Below are 18498 nucleotides of genomic sequence, written 5' to 3' on the forward strand. Positions count from 1 at the left end.
TAAGAACGTCGTCAGAAACACAAGAAAAGAAATACGCAAGTAATAACAACTTACCTGTCTCAGAGAAAGACCAGGGCCAGCACAGCAAGATGGCAAGGGAGGAGAGAGAAAGAGAGAGAGAGAAAAGTTTGATTAGCAATTTTAAGATTGAATAAATATTTTAACATCAGTTACCTGCAGGCTTATGAAAGCAGCACAATTTGTCTACCTGCTTCTGATGGACACATTCAATTCAATGATAGAGTAAAATCAACATATTTCTCTCATAGAGCATATAGTAAATGAGACAGATAGATTGCTGTCTGCAGATGTTGGTTAACACTGCCCTCATGTGGTGATAAAAGGTGCATTTCCATAAACCATAATGACTTGGGCCCGTCTGGCCAAACAAACACACTGGGGGAGCTTTTGCCTTTTGCAATATGTGATGAACAAATAAAGATAAATTCACATGTCAAATTTCATTCCAAGATTGCAGGGCACATATTTTGGTGGATGTGGAACCTTTCAGCCTAACCCATAGCTAGGCTTTCAAAACTCCATTACACTGTGCTGCAATATTTCACAAAAGTGCACTACTGTGTCAAATCCACAATCGGCCCATACACGTTTCGACAAATATCCAGTTCATGTTCAAGGCCCTCGGGAATAGGTCTAGATTTCAAGAAAATGCGCTAACTCCTGCCAATGACTTAATCATGCCAATGATTTCTTGATCCTTTCTGTGGGTTGAAGTACGACTATTTTTTACTGCCATCTGCTGGCTCACAGACATGGTCACACCCAGTAACACAAGGAAACCACTTAAGAGTGACATTTCCCAAATACGAGTCATGAGCACATGAGCCTTTATCATTTCAACAGGCCCAGGTTCAATCCTTTTAAACCCTCTAACTGCCTCAGCATTAAATCCTCAACACTTGAAACAATAGAACACTTAAAGAAAAGCCAGTCCTATGTGAGCTGACAACACAATGGGATTTCCCACCGAGTCTATTTCTGTGTGAAAGACATCGCAAAGGCAAGGGAGGGCTCTACTGATTGTGTTCTGTTGTGCCCAGAGAACAGGTGTGAGAGTGGGACTGGTGTGCACATGCTGCAGAGGCTGCCAGGCAACACCAGTGGCCTCGCCTCCTCTCCCGTGTGCTCCACCACAGCGGAGAGACACAGACAAAGACACAGTCAACCAGAAAGATGGGGTTCATTTACTGGCAAAAAAAAACAGCTGGAAGTCTATCCGAGCACACACACACACACACACACACACACACATCACACACTTCAAGTGAAGAAGCAATAATAGATTGGGGTGAACATACAGTCATTTTTTTCCCCATGCACATGCAAGGTTCAGTATGGACAAGCAAGAACTAGACTACATGTATTGCTAAGTTCAATGTCAAATGCCAACATATAAATTCTTGAGAGACTGCTTAGCTTTAATGAAATAGCTTTCAGCAGCTTTATTGTACAAATGGATGAATTCTTAAACTTGTAATTCACCGTGACACGATGACACAACAATAAAAAAACAAACATTTCACATCATTAGTGTGCATTTAGCCTCACAACCCAAACACTTTTAATCAAAGAATCCACCTGAAAGTGTCACGCACACGTCCAGTAATGACTCAACTCGACCATCAAAGCAGTACACCTCAAACCTCACGGAGATCAAAGCAGCAGCAACTGCTTTCATCTCAGCATGGCATACTGGAACCATAGAGAATGGCTTACATCCGCTGAATTTAAATTCAGGAGCATTCTGGGATAGGAGGCGACACCAGGTGATGTCCAATACCAACTTGCTAAGCGGTAGAGGACTGAGATTTGCCTCTTGGCAACCGAAATCTTGAAGTCTAACTGCCCGTCCCACCTCTCCAAACAAGTTCCCCCATCACAGAGTTTTATATGTACTGGAAGCCTCAGTTGATGCACACTTTTTTTGATGGGCCTCATTTCATGTGTGTATAATTGACAGCAAGCCTCTGATTACAAATGAAACTGAAATAGGTGGGCCTTTTTATTTACAATGTGAAGATATACAAATGTTATGGGCAGCTGATAAAATACCATCAGTATAACCAGTTCTGTTTCTGTCGCAAAAAATAATCTGTTAAACTATCTTTGACAGTGAGTTTCTGGAATAATAATAATGAAGAAATGTTAGCTGACGCTGTTGAATAAAGTCAGAAAGGAAACTTTTTCTCCTCCATAACATGCCATTTTTGGCAGCATAAACTCATCTCAGATGGGTTATGGAAGTGGCAAAGTAGTCTGACACCTCGCTTGACACCTTTAGTGGGTGTTAATCTATTTGAAATGACTGCACGTGCACATCTGAACATGACATGAAATGAACCTTGGGGCCCATCTCTCGGAGATGATACAGGGTCTCCAAGAAGTGGCAATCTGACAAATCAAAATGAGTAAAGTGTAGAACTTTCTCATGAGAGAAAGTGGAACCGAAAATAGGAAGAACTACACGCAAAGCACTCATGCATAAACACAGAAACCCAGTTACGCTGACCAGGGCAGCTTTAGCAGGCACAAATGATGCATGAGATTAAATTCCTCTCTATTTGACTGTAAAATGTAGGCAAGTGCAAGAATTAAGCGTGACTCAACCATGTGAAATTGATTCTTGCAAACTAGCTGTTATTTTGGCCTCCAATATAACAACAACAACAACAACAACCTTCTCCTCCTCTTAATGTTTCTGTTTGACTGGCATATTTTTGTGAAGGACTTCCACAGACGAGCCAAATGCCTTTAAACCCTTCTGCCTGTTTGTCCAGATGTCAGCGTTCTCTTTAGCACTGTTGTGGTTATCACAAAGTGCAGAGATGGCCGAGGGGCCAAACACACACAATCAGTCTATTTCTGAGTAATTACTGTGATTTTTTCCTGAGAAAACCCACTCCAGTTTCTAGCGTTGCTTGAAGTGGGCTTTCATACCCGCTGATGTAGCAGAAGGATCTGAGCAACCTTGTTGAGCAGCACGACCACTCCACACGGGACACATTGGACAACCACTCCAACGTGCTTTTCGTCAAATTAATCTCGCCTCCTTAATATTTTCCACAACGTAGTAAAAAGCTGTAATTCCAGACAGATGTGGCAAGACACATGCTGGAGAGTTTTGTGGGTGTGGAACGGAGGGGGGCTGGGGAATCGAGTTTGGGGGGTGATAACGAGTAAACAGCCTCGTCCCGTGCCACACCCAGATATAGTGCAGCCAGAGCAGGGCAGCAGGGAGGGGGTCATCTGTCTGGACACTTCCTGCGCTGCTTCTGCTCGAAGACGGGAGCTCAAGGCTTACAAGGCAGCCAAGTTCACTGGGCCTCGGGCCAAGGGTCCACCCCTATCATTCTGTCCTCATCAAGCAGACAGTGATGGAGACCAGGCTGAGGTCAGGCTCAGGACGTTCCGCCTGGCCAAACTGCACCATGGGAGAAGACCGAACCCACAGTCTTTAGGGCTAATGAAACTTTGTATCTCTCACTCACTTGATGAGAGTCATATGTTTGCTGGTTAGAAAGGTTGGCCAAAGCCTGAGGACACTGGGGCTTGGCTTGTTTTTGATGTGCAGGATATGAATGGATTTGAGACATGTGTCTGTCACAACACAACACCACATTCATTCATTCACAGCAATGTTGTGAAGATTATGAAGATTTATAGTCCCCACTGAGAGACAGGGATGCACGAAAGCTGGTGCTCTGTGGAGGATTACATTCAATGACACTGAAATGGGCTTCACAGATATCTGCAATGACACAGATGGGCAGGTCCAGAAAAAGAAAATAGTTTATATAAATGTTGTTAAATATGTTCCCATAAGCATCTCTCTCTCTCCTTTTCTCTCACACACACACACACACACACACACACACACACCTGGTATGCAAACCAAAACAAAGCATTTCAAGACAAGTGTGACCAAGTCCTGTTTTATGTTGTGAGTTTAACAAACACGACCCCAAATGAGCCCAGATCACAAAGCCCATCCTCTCCAGCCCACACACTGCAGCTGAGGGCAGACACTGAACACCACCTCAATGAGGACCATGGGAAAATAAAACAGCCGCCTCCAAAAAAGCCAGGGTCTGTAGCTGCAGGCGGAAAGTGAAAACTCTCAGCATATTGTTTATAATTAGCCTGTGCTGTGAAAGCAACGGTGAGAAATAAACGAGTTTTAAGAGCAGTCTTCCGTTTGAGCTCGTAATTAAATTGAGGGTATCAGTTGAGATAGCCGCAGATCTCAGATCAGGGCCATCCTCCACGGGCACTTTGCTCTGCTAATGAGCTGCTGAATGCAGGGTGAGAGGGAGGGGGGGGGGGGGTAAATGTGAGGCCTTCTGAATCAGAGGATACATTATCCTGCTCTCATTTGCATCTGAGTTGAGCAAATGAACACAACACTGTAAAGGGTCAGGTGAGGGCCACTGGAAACAAGGAGTAGTTTGGGGGGAAAGGCCAGGATGTCCACAGGTCAAGCTGCATCACGTCTGAGTTTAACAGCCCAATATCTCGACCATTAAATCTTCATTAGGCAAGCATGCAGATGTCATTCGGATCTCAAATACAGACAGTAGTTTACTTTAGGTAATGAGTGCCTAAATGCCTCCGCCACATGAATGTGTTTCAACTGACATGTCCAGATGAACATGTGTCATGTGTGTTACAGCTTGTGTGCCTACTGTGACTTCCTGACACATGGCAGGACAGGGAGAAAAGTCTGCGTGTGTCTGTGTGTCTGTCTGTCTCTGTGTGTCTCTGTGTGTCTCTGTGTGTCTCTGTGTGTCTCTGTGTGTCTCTGTGTGTCTCTGTGTGTCTCTGTGTGTCTCTGTGTGTCTCTGTGTGTCTCTGTGTGTCTCTGTGTGTCTCTGTGTGTGTCTGGTGTCTGTGTGTGTCTGTGTGTGTGTGTGTGTGTCTGTGTGTGTGTGTGTGTGTGTGTGTGTGTGTGTGTGTGTGTGTGTGTGTGTGTGTGTGTGTGTGTGTGTGTGAGTGAGTTTCTCCTGAGGCCAGAAGCAGCATCAAGCAGAGAAACAGCTGTTCGGTACATCATTACATCACAGTAGACAGAGAAAGAGACAACTAGAAAGCGAGAGAGATGGGAAGAAAGGCAGACAGACACACTGAGAGTAAACAGACAGACGGAGAGGTGGGTCTAAAACCTACCGCTACTGGATCGCTGTCTGTGATTGAGCCTTTGGAAAATGTCAAGAGCGGTTCACTGAGTGTGTAGCAAATCAACACGTAATTCCAGCAGATCATTTACAGTGGAGGCTGTCATGTGGGAGAGTATGTGGGGGTGTGACACACTCTTGGAACCAAATCATCAAATCACTCATCTGAGGAAACTATTATTTCAAATGTAATACAGCACTTTTTAACCGTTTGTCACACACACAGACAAAATCACACATCTTGGTACACCATAAAATCAGTCTTCCATTAACCTTCTGAACCTTTAAGCAGAATTGTGAATCACCAAACTGAATGGTGACAGCCCCTCCGCAGAACTCTGAAACCAGTCAATGCCCTAAAGCATCACTCAAATCTCTCACCACCAGCAGTCCAACAGCAACGCTATCCATCTCACACTCTCTCTCACACACACACACTCACACACACACACACACACCAACTCTCACTCTTTCACACTATCTCTCTCACTGTCTCACTCTCTCACGCTGTCTCTCTTGCAATAAAACCTTCATACACACAGAGCTCATTGGCCTTGTATAACACCTGCTGAGGATCTCAAAACAACAACATCCCATGAGGGGAAACAGCAATTCCCAGCACAGCAAAACACAGTCAAGGTGGAGAAAAGGGAGAGGCACTACCGGCCACCAGAAACAAACACACCTCCGCATGTTACAAAACCTCCTGTAAAAACAGCACAAAACCCTGAGCACAACAACAAAAAAACTCCAAAACAACAAAAAAAACAACCGGCCCTGCTGTTCAGCCAGCCACCAGCAGAGGGCAGTGAGCATTCGTGTCTGGTGGGGGTCTGACTTCATCTGCATAGAGGAATCGTTGCTGGCCCATCATCATCATCATCATCATGAATGTAATGGAGTGTGTGTACGTGTATGTGTGTCTGTTGTGACGACCCCGCCTCCTCTGGTGGCTTTGTGACTCTCTGTTATTTGGCATGCCTGTGAGCCGGGCATGACAAATTGGGGCTTAGCGACCCTCAGACAGGCGTAGCCCCGGGATGGACCCGGGGCCGCATGTGCGTTCGAAGTGTCGATGATCAATGTGTCCTGCAATTCACATTAATTCTCGCAGCTAGCTGCGTTCTTCATCGACGCACGAGCCGAGTGATCCACCGCTAAGAGTAATCCATCCCGGACGAGCCCCCAGAGCCGGGCTCTTTGGTGTGGCGGTCAGAGTGCATGTTTGGCACCCTGTAGACCCGGGTTCGAGTCCGGGTGGGGTGACCACGCTCTCCCTTCGCTACAAATGGTGTCAGAAGTGGGATGCCCTGCTGTGAGGTCATCGGAGGCGCACCCGTGAACATTGTGTGAGGGACCCCCAGGAATGTTAACCCCGTGTGAAGGACCCCATGGTTGGGTGAAGCACCGTGTGAAGGACCCCATGGTTGGGTGAAGCACTTGCGTGTGGGGTGCTCTGGATGGGAGAAGCATGGTTGGTGTATGCGTGAGGGATGTCTGTGTACGTGAAGCGCACGGGTGCGCTTCCCGAAGGTAAGGGCAGTGTGACGATGTGATCGTCCCTACAGGTGAATATGCTCTCTGGCTGCCATGCCATTGAGCCGGGCTCTCCCCCCCAATTTGTCATGCCCGGCTCACAGGCATGCCAAATAACAGAGAGTCACACAGGATTTAACGCCAAACAGTATGATTTTATTTAGCGACTAGGGTTATATTACCAGGCCAAACTACGGTGAGATGGGGCAGTCAGCGAATCAGTAAGGTTGTCGTGTATGTATGCATGCTAGGGCAGTAGATGGAATGTTGTATCTCAGTAGGTACGGAGCGATGAGCATTGCGCAAGACGAGCAGTAGGGAGCAAGGATTCCACGCGATCTCTCTCTCTCTGAATCTTCCATGAAATCCGTGGGCCGTGCTCTTATAGTAGCAGACCCAGGTGTTCCCAATAACGAACGAGGCCACACCTGCGGGGCATCTGTAATACAAAGACAAGTAGCTCTCCCAGCCACCAGAAGAGGCGGGGTCGTCACACTGTGCTCGGACCGGACGGGGGAACTGTCCAGCCTGAGAGTGTGATCCATCAAACAGGGAGAGGAGATGTGCTCCACTTGTCCCTCACACTGAGTTATTACAACACCGTAAGACGAAGGTGAGGGGGGGGGGGGGCAGAGAGAGAGGAGAGAGTGATAGACAGAAAGTGTGAGTGAGCAAATGTGTGTGAGAGAGAGAGGGGGGGGTGTGGTGATGTGTATTCTCCTCATAGCACAGAAACTGGGGAGCTTTATTTATCCATGGCGTCTAAAATTAAACCAGGTTCTCAAGTTTCTTCCCTCATTCACGCGTAGACATGGAGATCGCACCCTAGAGAGTCTGATGTCTTAGATGTCTGCTAGAAGCTAAAGGAAAGTTCCTGCTTTCGCTACCAGCATGGAGACACACACACACACACACACACACACCCCTCCTGAGCCAGGCGGATGGGAGAGAAATCCATTATGGAAAAAGAACAGGATGTGTCGACCCACAGCATTACAGCGGGCGAAGAACGAGGAACTTTTTAATGTAAAAGTTCTCTCCTGTGGGCCTGAGTGGCTTTTCTTCTAAGTGCAAGGAAAATACCCACTGCTGCACACCATGGTTACCACCTCCCCTCATCCAGCTGCAACAGTTAGTGGGGTCTGCAGCTTCCCACCTCACACAGGAACTGAATCGCCGTTAAGTAGTTTTCTCTCTCTAATTCACATTTCAAGGAAATGCATGTTCTCCAAGAAAAGGGTAAAAATAAAAATCACAATAAAAAAAAGTACATCATAGATAATTCCCTTCATTTGTCTCTTGCTCTCCCCCTCTCTATCCCTCTCTGTAGTCACCCACTCCTGTTGTGCGGCTAAGCCTTAGTTCACTCAGGCGTACAGGAGGATTTGCCTTCATGCTGAGCAGTTTCACATCATATCAAGTCATGTTTGTGAATCACATTGATAGGGAGTGATTTCATCAAGCAGAGGAAACTCTCTGCAACTTTCCTGGCATGATGATGGAGACACAACGGTCACAAATTGTCTGCCTTACATTGCGCACACACACACACACACACACACACACACACACACACACACACACACACACACACAGCTGCTATGGAGGCCTGAACTCAGCAGTCCGTGTGAGTGTGCTGTCTCTCTGGGTCACTCTGAGAGCTGGCTGTCCTCGCTGCTCAGCTGTGCCCACCATCATTACAGCTCATCAAACTCCATTTCAACACGCTCCTCCTCCTCCTCCTCCTCTTCCTCCTCCTCTCCCTCCCCCACCATCTCTCTCTTTCAATACGGTCTATGTTTGTTCTGCTGGCTCATTGTCTGCACCCTCACACTACTGCCTCTCCACCTTCATCTTCGATCTTCTTTAGCTTCCACTCCACTCGTTCTAGCCCTTTCTTATTTCCTTTACCCCCCCATTCATCAGTACCCTGTCCATCATCCTCCCTGCTCCTTCCTCTCTGTGTTCAGCCCATCACATCTAGTGGACATGGCACCCACTGGACAACACACCCGCAATAACCAAAATGGCAAACAATAGAACTGACATCATGTTCATCATATCTGAGAGAGGGTATCGGGAGCCATCTTGATTCTACATTAGATTAGATACAAGATAAAAGATAAAGAGTGTGGGCGTATAGGCTATAGGCAGGGTGACGTGGTCTGCATGACAAGATGGGATGATGAGAGTTTGCAAACTAAAACGGGAGTGGAGGCTGGAGAGTGGCTCCAACACTACATGTGGTGCCACAAAGCAGCCAGCAAGTTCTGAATGTGTTGTTAAAGTGGTATTTCTAGACTATACACTACACGGTATACTATTTTTGGTTTACAAATAGTCTGAATAACGTCTTGGCTCCAGAAGAACATAGTGGCTCATATGGCCCGAGGCAAAAAAAACAAAAACACGCTTCATGCTTCATCTGCTGTTCAACCTGAAAAAGCGGCGAGGAGATGGCGAAAGATGGGGCCCGTCATGAACATGACTCGTACATCCGGCGTGAATCCAGCGGAGGACAGGCGGGTGAGTCTCCTTCTGTTACTCTGGGGCACTGTCACTGTTCCTCCTCACTACTTGGGTTCTGACTCACTCGAAAATCCTCTCAAAGTCCCACAGTCGCACACACACGCGCACACACGCACACACACACGCACACACACACACACACACACACAGGAATCAATTCCACATGAATGCATACACAAACACATACAAAGGCAACTGCGTGCAAACACACATACACAAACACACATGAACGCACAAACACACATAGGCATCAAGGCACAAACACTAACAAACACACACACACACACAGAGACACACACACACACACACACACACACACACACACAGGCATCCACACACAGGCATACACACACAGGCATACACACACAGGCATACACACGCTCCTGCACACAAACACCATCTGAGCATGCATACAAAGTGCTGTGGTGCAGGTCATTATTGCAGCCAGCTCTGCTGCAGAGGACGACTGGACACAGGTGAAAGGACTCGTCACTGGAGCATGGTACTACTCTTGCATGAACACTGGACTGGATGTAAGTGTGTGTGTGTGTGTGTGTGTGTGTGTGTGTGTGTGTGTGTGTAGGTGAGGGTGTTAAAAGTCCTCTTGATAACACGCACGCACGCAACCCAACACCACACCACACCAGACTAGGGAAAATTTAAACCCAGAAATGCCTTTAACACTCCCGTTTTCTCTACATCTAGTGAAGTGCAGACTGGTACTCCTGTGTGTGAGTGTGTGTTGCTGCAGGTTCATGACTGGTGCATAGAACAGACTGCATGTTACATTATCTTCATCCCAACAAGAGAGGCATGAGAGACCTGGGCACGTCTCCATTCAAGGCAGCTATTCTCTGTGCGTCAGCTGATCCAGGAACAGACGGACACAGCCCTGGGGGGCAGGAAGAGGGCGCACAGGGGAGAGCATCCGACCAGAGAGGAGCACACAGGAGAGAGAGAGAGAGAGAGAGAAAGAAAGGAGAGCGGGGCAGGCAGAAAGATGGAAGAGAGGGAACAAGGCTGCTAAGTACTGAGTGTAGGTAATCATGCACTTATATACGCACGCACTCACGCACGAACGCGCAAAGCCAAAGAGCCCTGTGTTAAAACAAAGTGCAAGGTTTCAAGGTCTCATTCTAAATTGAAGGTGATTTCCCGCCTTTTGCTTTCCCCTGAAAACCTCGAGAGCGCTCAAATCATCAAATCTTTCCAACTGGGTAAACAGATCTATGTGCGTAACAAATGGCATAGGGTACTGAATGAAACCACTCCGCTACTAGTGAAGAGACTAAAAGAAGCCACAATAATGAGTAAATTGTTCCATTTAAAAGCCTCTACAGTAAAAAGGTTCAAAGTAATTAGTCCTGTCCATCAAGAAGCCTACACTTCACTGTACAAAACCTTTCACATAAGAAGCAGAGAGAACTGTCATGAGTGAACAGCTGATTCGGAGCAGGTGTATAGTGTGTGTGTGTGTGTGTGTGTGTGTGTGTGTAAGAGGGAAAATAAGGGAGTGTGTGAAAGAGTGTGGATGTGTGCATCTGGTGCAGCAGTGGAGTCTTGACAGCACCAGAGTGCGAGTGTTTTGTGTGTGTGTGTGTGTGTGTGTGTGTACTGTGATGGAACAGGGCTAGTGCTGCGCTGTTCTGAGTAATTGTCATAAAGCACACAACAAATCAGAGCCAGCTGGGGGCTCTGAGGCCTGAGCTCCAGGCTCCCTACGCCTGCCTATGATGGCATTAGACGCTCCACTTGTGATGGGGGATATGTCAGCCTTCAGTTCCTCTTGCTTCACACGCACACGCACACGCACACGCACACGCACACGCACACGCACACGCACACGCACACGCACACGCACACGCACACGCACACGCACACGCACACGCACAAAGAATACAATACAATTGCCCTCCATGCCACTGTAGCAGAAGCTTCCGGTAGGTAGGGTGAGCTGGCGCACGGATCGTGTAGCAGAAAATGCTCTCACAAGAGCTCATGGCGAACTCACGGGGGACTCACCGTTCTCATGGGCATGAGTGCGGTGAGCAGGCAGCCAGTATGGAGGGGAAGAGGACAGGATTTAGCCTCTGTAAATCCCATCCTTTAAGCTTGGCAAATTCATTTTGAGACAGGCAATCCCTCCTCTGTTCCTCTTGGCTGTGCCTGCATACAGGGGCTTTAGCTAGATCTGGACAGCCTCGTTAGCCAGCAGGACTGCCAGTAATTCTCTAAAACACACACACACACACACACACACACACACAGGCACACAGACACACACACCAGTCACAGTCACAGGTTTCACAATGGGGTAGTGGGTTCCTATTCCACCACTGAACACACAGTCAGAAACCTCCATAACTGGACATATGATGAACGCAGGCAGGTAGACCAGAGGGGCACAGTTAAGAATGTACAGGAAAATGAGAATACACTAACCACACAACCATCTTTCAGAGAATGAACATCCTGAAAAAAAGCCTTAAAAAACAATGGTGGCATATATTTTTATATACATCCTGACAGCATAATGCACCTTTATATTAACCTACACATAGGTCTTATGCTTTATATAACCTAACCCGACTCTTTCCATTTCATGCTCTGGTTCCTGGTGCATCGCACACACGGCTGACTAACTGTGAACAATGGCGTCTATGGGCAACACATGAAGCAGGGAGCCATGACATGACTGTAGGCGTAAGGCAACGTCAGTAGCATCTCTGCGTAGGAGAGCCTCGGTCCAGACACTGACACTGAACCTGAAACTGACAGCAAGTCTTAATACACCAAGAGACACCAGCTGTCGCTAATATTACTTAGCCTTCAGAGCAAGGAACAACAAATCCACAGCCTTTTACACTGCACCTGCTATTACCTTCAATAACCAGCCCAAATCTAATTTGGATCCAGGACTATAAGGAGTAAAATCAACCATTGGGGATCATCCAAGGAGGAGTAGTGAGCAGATGTGACACATCTCAGTGGGACGCCAAAAATGACTTGATGATCACCTCAGAGGAGAGGGTGTCTTTGGGGCGGCCACGACCATCAACCCACGGTTTGCCATCTGCTCTCTCTGGAGCCCAGAATGCATTGCTCATGTTAAGGCCAATTTATAGTCCAGGCGTCACTCGACAAAAAAGAAAGAAGGTCTGGGATATGGCACAGGTCCTGTGGGCTTTCATACTCACAGATGACAAACAGTCATACTCACTGATGCTCAGAACAGAATGTTTAATTACTAAGGCAACTCAGCTACCTGGCTAAATAAAATCAGTTGACTTGTTCGGGAACTGTATTGGCCACAGCAGAACCTGAGCGTCACATATCTCCCTTTAAAGTTCACGGTCCAGTTATAGAAATGATCTCTCTCCGTTCATTTAGTCAATGTTTCATTAAATGTGAAATTTACAGCATGCACTTGTAGTTAGCAAGGAACAGAGTGAGTGACAAAAACCTTCAATGTCGGCACCCTTTCAAATTTTTAGATGCATACGACAAGGTATGCAACACCCGTGCAGACACAATGACTTTACAGCCTTTTCTTTAGTGCAACACTTAAACGTGCAGTCATCGACTCTAGTGAAAGATTGTTGATATTTCAACTCAACAGCCAATCAAATGCATTCCTCCCTTCAGTAATCATGAAGCAAGGTTGGTGATGGGCTGGAATAGTATATTTTTGGGTCCAAGCCAAGCCAAGCCAGCAGTTATTTTTTGAGCACACACACAGATTGAATACCTTAAGGACCGTGAGGAGAAATGAGCCGAAATTGATTAAAAGTGTATTGGATTATAATGAAGGACTGCGCCTTTAAACACACACGACTACTTTTAGGCAAGACCTTCAAGGTAACACTGTTCTTTTCCCTCCAAAAAAGAAAATACTCCACTCACACCAAAACAAAACTGTAGCGGGTGATGTTCACTCATGTCAAACGTTTGCCCCAGGCTTTGAGTGTCATGGAATGAAAAAAAAGATTGTCATTCCACTATATCATCTAGCCCAGATAAGAATCTCTATCTGTTTCTGAGGAAGTAAACAGAGACGAATCTGGTACAGTTTCAGAGACGTAGACATGCAGGTGGAGGAATGTTTCCACACCTGACACTCAGAAGAGGGGAGGGGAGCCCTCCTGCTTTGTTTGCACCAAGACAAAGCATGCAATATCTCAGCAGGGGTGAACCCGAACGTGACGAGCCGGGGACACAAGTTGGAGCACGCAACTCAGCCATGCCCTGGGAGGCAGCTTGCCAGGGTGTCACCGCAAGAGAAGCCTTGGCTAGTGAAGCAACCTGGGTAGGTGAGGGAGGGTGGGCACCCCCTAAACCTGTTCGTCTGGTTCTCCTTGGAAACGACTTGATGACAAAAACACCCCAAAGCGAGCAGACCCTTCAGGGAATTAGGAGTGAGGAGAACGATAGGTTGGTTGTCCAAGAACTGGAAGTAGTTCGCTAATAAAGATGATGACTCTATGGCATATCTAGCCATTGTACATTTTTATTGCACTGAAACCCTGTGTTTCTGCCATTGTTATTGTTATTATGTTTTCGCTTAATAAAGTGTTGTTTTCCCTTTTGACCGGATCACTGTTACTGGGTGTTTTAGAATGGTAGGTGCATTCCACAATGCTTTGCCGAATGTGTCCGCCAATGGGCATTGGCCTTTAGCCTAGGTTTAAAATGGTTTAAGTTCTTTAAAAATGTTTTCACACCCAGAGCCCCATGACAGCTAAAAAGGGCAGAGCAGCTGCAAAGATTATAGTCAAATATCCTTCACAAAGAGTTTAAATCAACCCCTCACCCGAGGATTCTAGGTAAATCCTTTATGATTGTCTCTTTGGAATCAAGCCAGAGAGCTCTTAAAGGCGCTAACTCTGGCTCTTCTTCTTCCGAGAGTGTGTGGAGGACTGGGTAAGGGAACACACAGCGCGCCTGTCCTCACCTGCGCTTCCACCACAATTATGCAATTACAGTTCAGCAGCTACACTCCAGAGGCAGAAACAGGGAGCCTGAAACCTCTCAGCCACACTCTGTTCCAGGCAACACAAGGGTTTAGCTGAGCAACTACCATTATTCTCTCCGAGTCCCCCTCAACCACGACTGAAAGGGGTTGCGAGAGATTCACCTCATATTCCCTCTACCTCTCTTTCTCGCTCACTTTCTCTCCCTTTTGGTCTCCTTCCCTGTAGTTTTAGGGCTTGAGGAGCTGCCAGGTTTTGTCCCTGTAGTTGGGGTGCTATTAGAGGCTGGGTGAAAGGGGGAACGTGAGGTCTTTCTGTAACCCAGCCCACAGCCAGCTCTCTAAAGAGGAAACCAGATGCCTGATCACTCCATGTACACACCTCACAGGAGAGGGCAATTAAAAGAAATGAGTTTGTCTCAAATTCAATGGTTAATGAAATCACACAGCCTTTACCTTCACACAGGCATGCATATACAGACAAACAGGCACATAAAAGACACACTCACTCACTCACACACAAACAAACAAACGCAAAACACGCCACAACTCAGTCCTATTTCAGAGCGATGCTAAATGCTTCATCTGCAGTCTGGGCTGTCATGGTACTGTATGGAGTGGGGAGCCCTAGCAAAAGGAGTGGGGAGAGGGGAGAGCCCAGATAATTGGAGCCATGGCGTCATGTGGCTGAGATTGACCACATACACCACTACACAATTGCTGTCTCTCTTCAAGATGTCGTCCACATAACAACCGATGTTTTTCCTGTGTTTTCAAAAAGATTCACATCCACACAACGTTTTGAGAGCTCGGTTCTCGTCCACACAAAAACAAGTGAAAATGTGTTGCTAGCTAGGTCGTATGAAAAAATCACACTTCTTGCATAGTCTATGCTGCATGTTATAGCCTACAACTAAACAAGATTATTATCAAAGCAATGACACTACGAGATTAGATTAATCCTTTAAATCGTTTCTACATCATCTTCAACATTAGCAAAATGTGGTTTGGGCAAACAGAATATCCCCAGTGAAGTGAAGCTTAAAGTTACTGGCATTTAGCGTCACTTTTTTTATATATATATATATATAGGCTATATATATTTTTTTTTTTTTGTCGTGTGGACGCAAAAACTCTTTCTTGTTTTTACCATTGTTATGTGGACACCCTCTATGTGTGTGTGGTCTTCTCTCATTCTGACATGAGGGAGGCTAAGAGGACCCCCCCACACACACACACACACACACACACACACCAAACCCTTTAGGAATCTGTAAGGTAAACCCCTAAAGGGGTAGGAACTGTCTGATGTTATCTTATGTCGAAGTAACAGCATAGCAAATTAGTGTAGCAGAGTTCCCTTCACCTCAGGGATGCAGGAACACAGTCATGGTGACAAATTGTTTCCCTGGATATAATCTCACTGTTGACATCTGGAAACTCTTCAAGTGGTTATGTGTTCAACTGCTCCGGTTACTTGTCTGTAAAGTACTAAAATTCAGAGACAAGAAAAACTCAAACACACACACACACACGGGCAGTCCTACAACTGCATTTGCTACTATAAAGCCACACACACACACACACACACACGCACATACACGCACGCACGCAAGCAAAAGACAGACTTCCCTCAGGCATCGCAGCTATTGCTGCTATTAGCTGGTTGACCTCAGGAGCCCTTCAAGTACTCCACCCATGAGAGCATGAAGACACCTGGGTTTTATTTGCTGATTGGGATGTCAGCAGAGAGCTCTGGGAGAGTGTGTGCGGTATGCAAGATGAATGGAGCTTTGAATGCAGCTTGTTTGAGAGTGGAGAAGGCCCAGAACTGATGCCTCAGCACGGGCCTGCAAATGCTGCACCAGAAAAGGTCATTCTTGAAGATCCGGCTTTCCCAGATCTCTGACCAGATCCCTGAAATGCAACTAGCAGAGGATTGCACGAGATACACCTTAGGTTAAGGGCCCTGCTGACGAACAGGACAACAGAGTGACTGCATCGGCAACCATCATAACAGGGAGAGTATCTTGTGTGTACCTATGATGACGTCAGAGTGATAAAACAGACTATGGTACCACTGAGTATTTTGGTGTCTTCCAAAGACTACATGTGTAATTTGTCCATGAGACAACAGAACTAAATATGTACCACTGCCCTCCTGCCCTGAGGAGAGGGTAGGGTTCAGTTGGTGGAGGTCAGAGTTGAGAGTTCAGAGACAGTGGAGTAAAGGACAGGCTGCTGCCACAAAGTGTAGGTTGGACAGGACACTGAGAGGTCTGAGGCCAGGAGATGAGCATCTAGAGGGGAGGGTATGAGAGGGGGGGGCACTTCAGCTCACCACCGAGTGGAACTAAATTCCTCCCCTCCCACTAAATTGAAAACTTCACAGCGTGTAGACCATCTCGCCTCAGTCTGGGGAATGAAAAGGCACAGACAGAAAAGGCCATTCTGAAGAAACTGGGTCTGCATGCGCGGTACTCCGCGCACCCTTTGCCACTCTGGCTCTCTCCTGCAATATCTGTTGGTTGGCTTGACTCTGGTGTTTACATCGAACAGCAAGAAAACATATTGTCTTTTTGTTCAGTGTGGAGAGAGCAAAACACCAACAGCCGTTCAAAATGACATCAGATAAAGCTGCCTGCAGTAACAGGGCACTTGTCTTGTGCTTTCAGGCCTCTCATGCGTAACTCGTACAGAGCCTGCTCTGCACTGGCACTGCACTACAAAGCTAGAAAAACTCCCAGCTGTTAAGAATTTGTGGAGCGAAGCTCTCCAAAAGCCCAAATCATCTGGACCCATCTGGAGTGCAACTGGCTGGCAATGTTCAATGGACTGAGAGAGAATGATACAAAGTGTGTGTGTGTGTGTGTGTGTGTGTGTGTGTGTGTGTGTGTGTGTGTGTGTGTGTGAAAGAGAGAAAATGATCATACAACTTTTTACAGTTTAGCACATACCCTTTGCTGTGCATTGCGGGGACGAATGAGGGGGGCGGGGGGATAACACTCTAAGCCAAAGCTGTGGGGAGATTTAATAAGCTGCAACAAGTTGGGTTTCTCACCCTAATGAGAGGCACAGGCCCCACAGCTCTCACTGCAGTCCGGCCAGCTTCCCTGTGCACGGAGGTGTTCAGTCCTGCACCTCCCTCGGGAGAAGGTGGATAAGGTGGAGAGGCTGGAGAGGGTGGTCTCATTAGTCAGGCCCATTACAAGCCTCACAATGACTGGGACCCACCAACAAAATGTGCTCTTGGCTACTCATCAAGACCAATGCCTCACTGGGAAATGGAGGGGGACAGGAGCATGGTTAGGACTAAAAAAAAAAGTACATAGAAAGAAAACGTGTTTTTTTTTTTTTTTTTGGAAGATTAAAAACCTCCAGGAAGCTGAAGAGAGAAGAAAAGGCATCTTGAGACCTTTGCACAAAGGGAGACTAATTTCCTGTTCAAAAAGACCTGGGAGGAGCGAGCGAGAGAGAGAGAGAGCGAGAGAGAGAGAGAGAGCGAGAGAGAGAGAGAGAGAGAACACCTGAGTATCCTCTTTTGATTAGGCCTCGTGCAAGCTGTGCTGGAAGAAACCAGCTGATCCTCTGGTCGTTTGGCGTCGAGAACAGGGCTGGCCAATGTTTCCTCTTAAGATGGTGTCATCAGCTCTGTAAACAACCCATGATAATCTAACCCCCCCCCTCCCTGCTTGTCCACAATCACAGCCTCACAGAACAAAGCCTGCTGCAGTTCTTACAAAAACAGCCAACACCTCATCAAAGCCTTGGAATATCCAACAGAAATGTCACACTTTTAAGAATTCCCTTAAAACCACAACCTTCACTTGATTTAAAAAAACACTTGTGTCAGCTACATGTCTGCATATAGCTTGTTAGAAAAGTGTTTAGTTGCTCTTCCTAAGGACACCCCTGTGATTAGATAAAAGAGTAATCAGCATCTCTTCAACATACAGAAACGGCCCTAATGAGAACAGAGGGAGAGTTTCTGACATCCTTCTAATGGTGCTGTTGAGCGTCTTCAGAGCCATAAATGCGGCTAGTGCCCATTTCCCGATGGGCCGAGTCAAGCCACGAGTCACTGCCACAGGGAAAATAATAACAGCTAAGCAATTACAATGTGTCTGCTCACAGCAGCGAAGGCCATAACGCAGGGCACATCATTGCTCATTAGGGCCTGCTTTCATTACGAGCTTTCATTACATAAACAACATGGCAGCTACCGTGCAAAGCGGAGCTAAAATGAAACCTGTCGGCTCAATCATGCGGACA

At 46.8% G+C, this 18498-nt stretch overlaps 1 protein-coding gene and 1 non-coding gene across 11 annotated transcripts in view; both read right to left on the bottom strand.

The window, feature by feature from the left end:
• The window catches only part of LOC105910399 (pleckstrin homology domain-containing family A member 5), a 102704-nt gene that overhangs the window by 68464 nt on the left and 15742 nt on the right, over positions 1-18498 (bottom strand). The window lies entirely within an intron of this gene.
• Positions 6206-6358, bottom strand: LOC116220071. Its single transcript, XR_004163447.1, has one exon. It is a non-coding gene; the product is annotated as a 5.8S ribosomal RNA (ribosomal RNA).

The sequence above is a fragment of the Clupea harengus genome, chromosome 3 (assembly GCF_900700415.2).
Source record: "Clupea harengus chromosome 3, Ch_v2.0.2, whole genome shotgun sequence".
Lineage (NCBI taxonomy): Eukaryota > Metazoa > Chordata > Actinopteri > Clupeiformes > Clupeidae > Clupea > Clupea harengus.